The sequence below is a fragment of the Rhineura floridana genome, chromosome 4 (assembly GCF_030035675.1).
Source record: "Rhineura floridana isolate rRhiFlo1 chromosome 4, rRhiFlo1.hap2, whole genome shotgun sequence".
Lineage (NCBI taxonomy): Eukaryota > Metazoa > Chordata > Lepidosauria > Squamata > Rhineuridae > Rhineura > Rhineura floridana.
In genome coordinates, this window is record NC_084483.1 from 83,358,638 (window position 1) to 83,372,146 (window position 13,509).

At 39.4% G+C, this 13,509-nt stretch overlaps 1 protein-coding gene across 8 annotated transcripts in view; it reads left to right on the forward strand.

Annotated features, from left to right (window-relative positions):
• PRDM1 (PR/SET domain 1) overlaps nucleotides 1–13,509 on the forward strand; it is a 126,431-nt gene that overhangs the window by 47,455 nt on the left and 65,467 nt on the right. The window contains exon 1 of one of the 8 annotated variants that reach the window (XM_061623475.1): nucleotides 4,121–4,186. The exons of the other annotated variants lie outside the window; for them this stretch is intronic. The gene's annotated coding sequence lies outside the window, so the exon portion shown is untranslated. Of the gene's footprint in view, nucleotides 1–4,120; nucleotides 4,187–13,509 lie in introns of those variants that run through there. 8 annotated transcript variants of the gene reach the window in all.

Below are 13,509 nucleotides of genomic sequence, written 5' to 3' on the forward strand. Positions count from 1 at the left end.
CACTAATGCTAACCTGTTTCATGATTGTAAATATAATTTGAAATTTTCCTTTTGATATGTAGAATATTTATACAGAGACTGTAGAGACATAATAGATGTTCTGCTCCATTTATCATCCTATTTGTGCTGAAGTGGTCATCCAGTCTCTTGTCAGCACTCAGTTACCATATTCATTTGTGTGTAATGAGGTGAGTTACTTACTTTCTTTGACCCTTGTAAGGAGTGTGCAAATGGTTGCACCAAAAATGACAGAATTCATCAAATGGTGCATTGTTGACAGTTTTTCAGTTGTGGGCTGTGTTTATAGAACTCTACCTACAGGACACCTCTGGGAAGAAAGCCATTTTTGCTGATTCCCTCCACAGCACTCTTTGCCCCCAACCCCCAAAAGCTGCTTTGGGGGGTCAAGGGACTTAAACAGAATAGTGTAGAAGGTAGCAATGAGACCTGCAGGAGGAAGGCAGAAATCGTCTTGCTCTGCCTCCATTGGAAGCCTCCTCAGGATCTCATCCCTTCTGTAACCAGAAAGAGCATTTCCATTAATGGAAGTGCAAATCTTGATCTATCCCATTATGCTTAATCACTGTTTGAATAATAGTTCCCATTTCTGTGGTGTGAGTATTTTCAGAATAATTGTATGGTAGTGTCTGAACACTTTAGTCAAGGAAAGAATCACCCAGGCATTTGATTTGTTTAAATAAAGGTTACCTTGCTGAAATAGAACAAGGCCTATCTAGTCCATTGTTTTAGTTTCCACCATTCGTGACCTAAGTGCTTCTGGAAGGCTCACGTGAAGGTGACAGCCATTGTTTGTTGTTAGTCTTTACTGCAGTCTTAGTAAGCTGCTGTTATTTTTATCATCATTTTAAAAATTATACCTCACCTTATTTTCAGAAGAAACTCAAGGCAATTAACAACTTAAAATATTGCAGCATTTTTTTGAATAAATAGTAATCCCCAATTCCAAACTCAACCATAAAATAAGTTAGAACAATTGGGCACCCCAGGCAAAAAATCCGGCCATGTTGTTGATGCTCATCTATGACAACATGGATTTGTCTCTCTTAATTTAGACTGAACCCTGCACATGAGTGTTGATATCCATGCTTAGTTTAGAGGGCATTGTAATGTTCACTTCTACTCCCTGCCATGGTGCCTTATTTAATGCATTGTATCCTGCCACTCTAATGATGATGACTGGCTGCAGTGAAAGAGACATTTGACCACCATGGCAAGAGACCATGAGACTTAGTTAACGATTAATGCTTTCTGTTGAACTTGTGTTTCTAAAGCAAACATTGCTAGTGTGGGGTGGGATGAGCTGTGTTATTCCTTGTGGACAATGCAGGCTGTGTGTATATATCTGTCATCTTTTGAGAAAGAGAGAAAACAGCAGCATTGTATCAGAAAGTATTTCGCTTCCCTTTCAAACACATACAGGAGGCATCATATTACTAAGATCTTCTATTTTCAAATAAAGAAGGAAGGGGTGGTGTGGCAAGGTCTCCTATGCGTATGTCTTGAGGTTCATAGGGTAGCTGACCTGACTTACCCAGCTGTTGTTTTGCTTGTTTAACTGACTATTGCCTGAGCAGGTGCTGATGCAGTGTGAAGCTACTTGGGATAGCTTTCATACTTTTATTTTCATACTTCAAGGGGGAAAAGGGAGAAAATGCAAGTCAAGTACATACTTTTTGTAGACATTCACTGGCCCTGTTTGTACACCATGTTAAACCATAGTTTAAAACAAACTATACTGTTGAATTAAAACCGCATAAACCTTTAGAATTCTTTTAAGCTCACAATTGTGTGGATACAGTTGACCTTCTTTTATAAATTAAATTATTTTATCCACCGGGATATTGATGCCTAAAACAATTAACTCCCTATATTATACTTTCAACAGGCATGGGCTCGGATCAAGTGTTTACTCCATGAATGGAAAAAACTTTCATTCACACAAGGAGAGGTCACTCATGGAAATGGACTTCTGTGTAATTAGAGAAACTTGGAATCTAAGCACTAGCCTTTACCTATGGGTGCCTAATATCTAGTTTATAAAGAATATGCATTCATCTCTTCCTATTATAGGCAACGTTAATCAGGATTTCAACGTTCTGGCCTTAGATTGTGAGAGAACAGCTTCATAAATCACAGTTCTGATTTATGTGTGTTTTTCTATATCTAGACTGAAATTATTTTCTCCAATATACTATTTTAATCTTTTTGTAAGAATTTGCTTCAGATCTATAGAACGGTGATGCAGCACAAAGCTGCATACTCTTAGATATCCTGGTGATGTTCTCAGAGTGATTAGGTTAGAGCTTGAGAATCAAGAATATGTTGTCTAGTTGTCAACCTCACAGACAACTTCTACTTCTTCCTTTTCTTATAGTTGCCAGTGATTACAAGATGAATGTGATTTATTATAGATATCACTTGTGCTCTGTTTGCATCAGTTTGGATTATTACAATGATCTGTAAGTGGAGTACCTTTTAAAGACAGATTAGAAATTGAAATTGGTCCAAAATGCAGCTACTAGAGCCCATCATTTGGAACATAAATCTCCAAACTTGTACCAACTGTGTTGGTTATCTGTTTGTATCAAGGCTCAATTTAAAGTGTGGGGTTTAACTTTTAAAGCACTTAACTGCTAGTACCCAGATATTTCAGGAACTGCTTTCTCGCATAAAAAACCAGCCCAATTCTAAACCTAATCTTGTCCTGTCATCATCAAAGATTCAACATATCGGTATAAGAGACAGGATCATTAAAGTGGTTGCACCAAAACTTTGGCTTGTACTCCTTGGAGAGATCCATCTTCCCATGTTCAGATGCAATTTCATGTCCTCCTTGGGGAGATGTGTTTTGAAAATCAGCCTGTTTAAACAAGCTTTTCGTGGTCTGCAGTTTGTGCACATGTTTCAAGCTAATGGTGATACTTTATCATTTTAAATAGCAGGATTGTTAATTATATTTTTATATTTTATTTTAATAGTTTGCTACTGACATTTGAATATAAAATTATTAGAGAAAAACAAGAGTATAAGTTAAGTAAGTATATACAAAATACTTCGCAAATTAAGAGTAGATGTGTAGTTTCGAAAGAAGCATTTTATTAACGCAGGATCCAAAGATCTCTTGTAAGCATACCCAGTGGGATTTTTGACTTTTTGCTTGCATCATTTGCTTTTGATTTGCAAAGAACAAAGTTTAGATTATCCATGAAAATCATTTGGAGTCCCCCCCCCCAACACTTTTATGACAATTTTATCAGTTTCAGTGTACTTCCAAATATTTACAATGCTTTGCTTGGGAGGAAAGTACACATGAAATCTCAAACTCTCCTAGCCAGAGAATTAATACTAAAGACTGTCTGGAGTACAAAGGTTATGAACTGAATGTTAAAAAGTCTGCAGAATATAGAAGACCAGGGTCCATACTGCTAAGCTGCTAGATTTATTAAAGGACAGGAGTTTCCATTGCTTAACTGCACAGAAGAAGTTTTAACAGACTCATTGGCCTGATTCGCACATAATGCTAACCCATGGTTTATTTAACAGTGGTTTATTAAACCACAGCTTAGTGTTACATGTGAACCCAACCCAGGAGTTTAACTTTGGTTTATTAACTATGGTTAAAGGTTGCTCATTAACCAACGTTTGCAGGTGGTTTATAAACCTTAGTTAACATTAAACATAGCTTAGTGTTACTTGCAAACTTCTTAACAATGGTGAAGGAACCATTGCCACCCAAAAGCTACAGAGCTGCACGTTAAGAGCAGCAAAAAATGCCAATTGCTCTCAAAGCTTGGCCACTCTCACTGGTGCTAATAACTGTTCTGTGACATAATCAACCAAGAGTTAAGTGATTGTCAGATACTTCAGCTTTAGCTACAGTTTTTTAACTATGGTTAACATTAACCATGGTTTAGCATTATGTGTAAAGCAGGCCATCAGCTGCCTTTATAATATGCAGCATTCAGAGACCCTACACACGCTGTTGTAAATATAAGCCTCTTTGAAGGGGTCTTTGGATCAAAAATGTGGCATGTAATTTGAAACTGAAACTAATAACAAGAATAATAATGGATTTACTCATCTTTATTTTCTTTACTAGGGGCTGCTGCCTCTGTGTGCTGCACATGCCAACCCTGCCACCTAGCCCTAGGAATGGCAGCCCCAGGTAACCCTCACCAACCTCCAGTGCCCCCAGGTGTTGATGTGCGAACACTCGCCTGATGATGGCCTGCCTTGTGCCGACTCTCCCTCCTTGGTCTTACTGTCGTCTGGCCAGTTAGGATGAGGAGATGGTCTGGTAAGAGGAGCACCGCAGGAAGGAGGAAGGTGGTGAGTCACCGTGGGCAGCCAGCCAGTTAATCTGCTGCTGCTGTAGCTGCTGATCCTGAGGCCAGGCGCTTCTGGCTGCCTTTCACTTTCCTGTGCTGCTTCTCCTGCTGGACTGTCTCTTCATTGTAATGAGCTGGGCAGTGGTAGCCACACTGTAGTTTGCAGTGCCACCTAACTGCAGTGAACTGCAGTGTAACGACTTATTACATTTTTACGTATATAGAGATTATTACTAAATCTGTAATGCACTTTTCCACATATAGGTGCCCAAGGTCACTATAGCACTGTTACTGGATTTTCCTTAACAGAATATATATGATGCAACCCACGTGAAAACCATTATGAAAGAATGGAAAACACATGTGGCTTTTGCAGAAGAAAAATGTGATGTTAGAAGGAATGTGCTATGCACATTTATTTTTAGTTAAAAGCTTTTTTCAGTTTAAAGTTTTGAGGAAACTAAATGTGCTGGCCAACCAAGGACTAATTCTTAAGGGGTTGCTTTGTGTCTCCCAGAGATAGCCAATATCTGTTTGTTGAGTGATGCAACAGTTTGCTGATTAAACAGTTCACCATAGGGTTTGGGGCAAAAACTGTGGACATTTAACCAATTGAACAATTTATTGCTGTAATTGAAGGATTTAGCTGGTGTTTATTAACTAACCTTCTTGCTGTGTTTACTAACCTATCATGAGAATAACCCTTGGGCCCTGACTTTTATTTTTTAGTTGTTCCATAGGATTGATATTTAAGTTGTCAGTAGTCAAGGCCAGGACTTTATATAATCTTGTTTTTCAAATTCAGCAGAGTTGCTGACTTTTTCCCCTAGTGGGAAATACATGCATATTATATGGAATTGCAAAAAAGTTTCCCTTTACTTTTAGAAAAGTATCTAATTTTTTCCTTGTTTGACACAGGAGAAATGACATTTGAAGGGTAATCTAAAACCCACACCTTGTCACTGTTGTAGTGTGTTTTCCTTTATATCAGATTTGTCACCTTTCCTGTTTAATCATTATTAAAATGGACTCGTAACTAGGAGAATGGCATTATTTCTGTGTTGTACAGCAGGGGTTCCAATGAAACGCCTGAGGCACATGTCACTTCTAACACAGATCTATTCAATATAACAATATGTGCTGGTGGCAATACCAGCCCACTTTCCTCTTCCCCTTCAAAAGCTGTTTAACTAGAACTAATTGACCATTCCTAAAGTGCAATGAGCAAGGATATTAATCTATGCTTGACAGGTGTGAAAATTGGTTTCTTCTAGCCCGTTCAGTAGACACTGAATAACCATGCAGAAGTCTAAAACATTTGGCTTTTTATATTCACACTGGATGTGTCAAAACCGAATAGTCCATGTTTGTGTGATCTGTCTAGCCATTGAAAATTAGGTCAAGAAAATAATTACACTCGGAGTTTTTGATAACTGGTATTTGTAAAAGGTATCCTGTAATAAAAAGTGGAGATCATTATTGCTTTCTTTGATCCTTTTCAACCAGAGTAAATTCTCTTTTATGTCTTTATCTACTTAAATATTATAAACTGAATATAGAACAAGACTATCTAGGATAAAATCTGAATGCACCAAGTGCCTTAAAGGTTTTAAATTGGTGTCAGTTGAGATTCATTAATATTAAAAATATTTATAACCTTTTATCTATACAGATACCAGGGCAAAATACAGAACATAAAATAAAAACAATCAACCTACCAAATCATAAAATAAACAACAATATGTACTAAAATAACACCATCAAACAAATAGGGCAACTGAAACCAGTGGAAGAAGTTAACTAATTACAAATTTATAAAACTTTAAATGCCTAGGTAAAAAGAAATGACAACAGCATTGGTGTCAGTTGTACCTCTAAGGCAGTGGTGAGGAACTTGGAACCTATGGGCCAGTCTTGGTTCACCAGGAGTTCCATTTTGGCCCATGAGGCCATTTCACCCAAACCATGCCTACTTGTCAATCAGCTAACATTGCTGGGTGACAACAGTGGGGTGGTGGTAAATCCTGCTGGGTCAGGATGGAAGTCAAGTCATCACCTGGTAAGTGGAGAGTTCAGTCCTGCTGGGTGATGCTTCTCCATCCGTTCTCTGTGGGGAACATGCTGGTGAAGCAGATCCCTACCTCTACCCCACAGATCAACTCTGAGAGGTGTATGGGGCTGCCCATCTATCAGTCACCTACTGCCATCATGACATCAGATGACTGACAGTGAGTGGTCGTGTCCACCTGTCAAAGTTGGCCTGCTGGTGAGAGCAGATAGAGATCTTGCCCTCCAGGCTAAAAAAGGTTCCTTACCCTTGGATGAGGTACCACCAAACAGAAGACTCTTTTTTTTTTTTTTTTCAATAATTTTTATTCAGATTTTCATAAAACATACAAGACAAAATCATAAAACATTCAAAGACAAAAAACAAAATCAAAAATAGTTAAACAAAAAGAAAAAAAGAAAAGAAAGAACAAAAATAAAAAATAAAGAGTAAAATATTGACTTCCCATTTGTCAAAGATCAAATCAGTTATAAGTCTATAATATATAACAATCCTGTCTCTTAAGTCATATTATAAAATCACTTTCCTCCAGTAGTTATCTTACTTAATCATCAAATCTCATAAACATTACTTTATTCTTTCCACAAAAAGTCAAAGAGAGGTTTCAATTCTTTAAGAAATATATCTATCAATTTTTTTTTCCAGATAAGCATATCGATTAATCCATCTCATTACTAATTATGATAATCTTATTGTCATAACCATAGTCAAAATAAACATTTCAATTAATCCATCACATCAGAATCTGTTAGGTTCAATAATTTCAGTAGCCATTGTTCTATTATCTCTATTAGTTCCATTTTCCATCTTCCATCTTCAGTAGTCTTGTTAAGTCCAGTAATTTCAATATCCAATCTTCCATTATCAGTATTCCATAATAATCTTGCTGTCAAAGCCATAGTCATATAGTAAGAGTCTGATGGGAATTACCTCTATCCCAAATATTTTCTTGCCATCCATTCTGAATAGGTTGCTGAAATACTGCTGTAAAATCATATCTCTGTTCTTTTTTTCAAAATACACTGGGTCATCTCTTAAAAGTTTTTCCATTGTCACATGGCTGCAGTTAATTCCATAGATTTTCTCTATATTGGGCTCCATCACGTCATTCCAGTCCAGAAGATTATCCATGCCATTGATAACTTTATCTCTAGAATCTTCATTCATTTCTTCAGAGATAACATTGAGTTCCAAACAATAGATTTTATTTCTAAAGTCCATAGACTCCAAATCTTGTTCCTGTTCCACGTTGGTTCCAATCTCCGGGATCTCCTCTCTCACAGGGACCCCTATTCCAGTCTCCAGGGTCTCCTCTCTCACAGGGACCCCTGTTCCAATCTCCGGGGTCTCCTCTCTCACAGGGACCCCTTCCAGGGTCACCTCTCTCACAGGGACCCTTATATCTTTAATCTCCTGCTTCATTTTACTCAATTCAATTTTCATTATCTCAATCTCATCCATTATTTTCTGAAACATAGTTATTTCCAGATTTTCAGCCACTTTCTTAATTGCCATTTTAAAAGAAAAATATAGGAAAACCACTTCTTATTTCAGCAACAATTGGGTTAATACTCCAAACTTGGTGACATCACAGTATAAACAGAGCAGACAGCCTTATCTCTCCAATAGTTAAGTAAACAAAATGCAGTTCCCAGGATCGAAACAATTAATGGCAATCGTCAAGAAACAGATTCGTCAAAATAAAATAGACCAAAAAGAGAGTAGTCTCAAAACAGTATAATATTTTTCAAAATAAAAATCTGGAATAGAAATCCCTCTTCTGTGTATATCTTTAGAATGCAAATCCAGGACAGCTTTTTGCAACAAAAACAGAGATAAGCTATTAATTAGTGCGTAGCAGAGAGAAGTTACGGCTCCCCAGTGAGATGTCAAAAACTGATCAATCTGGCAAATCTCTTTTAAACAGCAACAATTTAAGTCAAGTAAAAGAAAAATATAGAAAGAAGGGTGCTTGCCTGTTAGTGCGTTCTCTCTTAGAAGATAAGATGAACGTTCGCTTTAACAGATAGAGCTTGCTGTTGAAAATCCGTCCCACCTTCGTCGGCTGGACCTCGTCCCATAAATTAATGAGATCTGGTCGTCCCAACAAAAATAGGCTTTGAGGTTAATCTCTTCGTTTCTCCCTACCCGGGAGAAGTTTAATCAGTCAAAAAAAAAAGAAAAAACTGACTGATATATCTGAATAAGCTTCTTTTGAGGCAGGAGCCCGTCTCAAAAGCAGGCACAGGCTAAGTCACCCTTCCCGGAAGTCTCACCACCAAACAGAAGACTCAAGAGTGTCCACTAGGGGGTAAGGAAAGCACTTGCCCCACACAAATTCTAAATATAATGGTGGGTAGAGTGGGTTGCCAGGGACCTGTGGTAAGAATTCTTAGATCTTACTCTCTCTATCAGAAATATTTATGCAGACACTCTTGAGAAGACTTTATCTTCTGTCACCACATAATGAGCTTCCTCCGACAGTAGAACATGGAGAACAGCCTCTTCTGTAGTACATTTGGCCTCATGAGATCAGCAGTGAAATGAGAATGAATTGAATTGCTCAGAGGACCTCCATTGGTGTTTTCAGACAGCTGTTATTTTAAGTAGGTTTTATTAGGAATCTAAAATTCCAGAAAGTTTTGAAGCTTGGGGGGGCATTATTAGTGGGAGGGAGGAGGAACAGAAATGTTGGTTTTAAAAATTGAAATATATACCAATTTTTATTTTTAAAACATAAACTTGTACTATGTTGGACTGGACGACGGCTAGAGCACAAGTGGTGAAAGATGTGCTGTGAGGCTGATAGGGCATGAATAAAACATCATAACCATGCCTACTGTGTGGTGGTGAGGGCGGTGAAGAAGACCCACTTCTCTGCCTCCATCACATCCTCAAGTAGCCGTCCAGTGGAGCTTTTCCTTATTGTCAGGGGTCTGTTGACATCAATCCAGGAAACTGAGTTTTAGACCCTTTGGAGGCCCACTGTAAATTGTTTGCAAGGCACTTTGAGGGTAAAGTTGCCCGCCTCCGTAGCAGTCTTGATGCCCCATCCACATCTACTGTAGTCCCCGGTGAGGTATCCAGTGCAATATCTGCTGCGACTTCTTGGGAACGGTTTCAGTTGATGCGGCCTGATGACATGGACAGGGTACTTGCGATGATGCAGCCAGCAATGTGTCCTCTCGACCCTTGCCCTTCTTGGCTTATTAAAGCTTGCTGAAAGGATTTGACTGAGAGGATTCAAGGTGTGGTCAACTCATCATTGCAGGAGGGAGTGGTTCCAGCTGCCCTGAAAGAGGCAGTGATCCGACCACTCCTGAAAAAGTCCACCCTGGACTTACTGGTCTGCGACAATTACCGACCGGTCGCAAATACCCCCTTGTTAGGAAAGGTGATTGAGAGGGTTGTGGTGCAGCAATTGCAACTACTCTTGGATGAAACAAATTATCTTGACCCATTCCAGTCTGGGTTCAGGCCTGGTTATGGGACTGAATCAGCCTTGGTTGCCCTGATGGATGACCTTTATAGGGAGAAGGACAGGGGGAGTGCGACCCTGTTACTCTTACTTGATCTCTTATTGGCTTTTGATGCCATTGACGATGGTATCCTTCTGGGTCAACTTGGTGAGATGGGCATTGGAGGCACTGTTTTACAGTGGTTCTGATCCTACCTCCAAGTTCCTTTTCAGAGAATAGCATTGGGTGATTGTCTTTTGGCCCCTGGCAGTTATGTTATGGGTGCTGCAGGGTACCATCTGGTCCCCCATGCTGTTTAACATCTATATGAAGCCCTTGGGAGCGGTCATCAGGAGATTTGGGGTGAGGTGTCAGCAGTACGCTGATGATACCCAGCTCTATTTCTCTGTAACATCTGAATTGGGAGAGACCATGCATTGTTGTTTGAAGAACTGATTTTAATATCTGCTAGTAGTCAATATAAAAGAAAGTTCGCAAATGTTGAGCAATGAGCATATTGTTAACCACCACCTTGTTAAGCATTCAGTATGTATTGTGATATAGCTCTCTATGTCCATAACATCTGAATCGGGAGAGGCCATGCAAGCCCTTGACCGCTGCCTGGACTCTTTGGTGGGCTGGATGAGGGCCAATAAACTGAGCCTGAATCCTAGCAAGATGGAGGCGCTGTGGGTTGGTGGTTCCCGAGTTCGGATAATTGGTCAATTGCCTGCTTTGGATGGGGCCGTACTCCCTCTGAAAGAGCAAGTCTGTAGTCTGGGGGTGCTCCTGGATCCTTCTTTGTTGTTAGAGGCCCAGGTGACCTCTGTGGCTAGGAGTGCCTTTTGCCAGCTTTGGCTGGTGAGACAGCTACGACCGTTTCCGGACCAGGATGGCCTGACCACTGTTGTCCACGCACTGGTAACCTCCAGGCTGGATTACTGTAATGCGCTCTATGTGGGGCTGCCCTTGAGGTTGGTCCGGAAACTGCAGCTGGTGCAAAATGCAGCAACGAGACTGCTCACTGGGGCAGGGTATCGCCAACATGTCACCCTGCTGCTGAAAGATTTGCACTGGCTGCCCATGTGCTACCAGGCCAAGTTCAAGGTTCTAGTTTTCGGGTACAAAGCCCTATACAGCTTGGGACCAGGATACCTGAAATACCGTCTTACCCCTATACCCAGTCGATCACTGCGCTCTGCAGGTGAGGGCCTCCTGCAGATACCATCTTATCAGGAGGTCCATTCCGCACAACATAGGAAACGGACCTTTAGTGTGGTGGCACCTACCCTGTGAAATTCCCTCCCCTTAAATATTAGACAGGTGCCATCTCTGTTATCTTTTTAGCGCCTATTGGAGACCTTCCTTTTTCAACAAGCCTTTTAAGTTGAGACCTTATCCCAGTCTGCGTCTGTGTTGAAATAGCTTTTTAATATGTTTTAAACCTTTTTTTTTTAAAAAAATGTTTTAACCTTTTTTAAGGATGACCTTCAAAGCTTATTAAAAATGTTTTTAAAGATGTTTTGTTTTAATGTATTTTAGAGTCTGTTTTTATGATGTTTTAAAGTGTTTTTAGTGCTTTTGTTTGCCACCCTGGGCTCCTGCTGGGAGGAAGGGCATGATATAAATCAAATAATAAATAATGTGTTGGGAACATAACATTCATTGGGTTGGATCTTTGGCACTTTTGGGGGGGAATAATTTTTCATTGCACACACACAAAAAATAAAACCCAAAGGGAAATGTGTTAATCATCTTCCCAATTACATTCTTACAACTACCTATGCACCCCGCCCCCAGAACATTGTGTAGAAATTGTTGTCGCCATCATCTGCCCCCTCTGGTCACTTTGCTGGTAGGTGGTTTGGATTTTCTGCCAAAAATACCCCACTTTACGTTACAAAGATCCATCTAATCTAGTTGCACTGGTACTTCAGACTCCTCTCCCAGACCAAATTCTGCTTCAGTAGTATACAGTAGGCTTGTGCTCTATCGATTCATTCTTTTTTTGATGGACTCAGAAAAGGGAAAGTTTGCATGAGGTGAAACAAGCTTCCAAACTCTTTGCATGTTTTGTTCCTTGCTTATGTGTGTATATTCAAATATTCATCAGTTTGTTTCACTTGATCAAGTGCATGGAGAAATCTGAGACAACTCGGATGCAAGGGGAATGAAAGACTATGTTGTAAAAAGCCTTACTTACCATCATGATGTAGGACCAATATGCTTGGCAGACTCTCAGAATGAAGCAAATATCTAAACATGCTTCTTGTTCCGAACATTTAAAATTACTTTCTTAGCATAAAGTTACTTTTTTGGCCAAATGTGGTAGCAATGCTATTGTTGCTAAAATTACTGTTTTTGATTCTTGGATCTGAGGCTGTGATTCTAAACACACTTCCTTGAGAATAAGCTCTGCTGAAGCCAGTGGGATTTACTTCTCAGTGGCCATGTATAGGAATGTGCTGTAAGAGATGTGCAGCAGTATAAATTGACAAGGTTATTTTGAAACGCTGCTTTAAAATGTATTTCACTCATGATTTTTTTTCTTTCAAAATTATAAGAGGTTCATTTTTTTCTTCAAATTTCCCCAACATTTCCAGTTTTCCCTTTTTAGGGGAAAAATCCTAAATTTCCCCTGTTCCTCCCCCCTCCCTGGGTAAGCCTTCACATCTTGAGAATTTATCCTTAGAGCTAGACAAGGAAATTTGTATTTCCTCCTTTAATTACAAGGAACTGTCACAGTGCATGTATAAAACACAAAGCCTACCCCAAAGACATACATCTGTTTTACATAAGATGAATGCATTTAGGAGTGTGAGAAATTATCTTGATACTAAGAATATGCAGTTTATTTACTTTATAATTATCTAGGGTTTGCTTTTGAGAAGCCATCTATAATTTTCACTACTTAGTCAAAGATATATACTAAGACATCAATTGCTATAGGCACCCACCCCAGAAGGAAGACAGAAGACAAGTTATGGACTAAACTAGGCTAAAACATAATTAAAATCTGCAAGAGTGGCATTAACAAAGACCTACTAAATATACTACCTTCCTATTTCAGTGCAGGCCAATCTGTTTATCCTCAGAGAAGTAGGAAATCCTCCATCTCCTATTATGCGCTAATCTACCTGGCTCAGAAATGGAGCCAGAAGACCCATTTAAATTTCCTTGAAATGGTTACATCTCTGAACTGCTTTCGCTGAAAGACTTTGTTATGCCAGGGATCCCCAAATATTCCAAATCCAGTGAGATTGCTTTAGAGATATCTTTTCTGTCACTCACCTCAGGATGCTCATAAATGATTTACCCTTTCCTACCTTTGCAGACCTTCTATCTCTCTGTGTGGGTGTGCGGGAGTATAAAAATTAAATTTAGAGATCTTAATGTTATTTCTGGTGTGCCCAAATGTTATATATGGGTGGTTATAGTTATTCTGTTGCTAAATTTCTATGAAGTAAAGATAAGCCTCTTCACCTGCACTTCATTTCTTTGATGTGAAAAAGCTACATTGTTTCCTGGCTCGTTAGACAAATGAGCACCCCTAGTAACCCCAGACCATGGTCCTTCTTTAAAAGACCTGTCCTGAAGATGTGCCACTGAATCTGAGGAACTGGGCCAGCCCCAA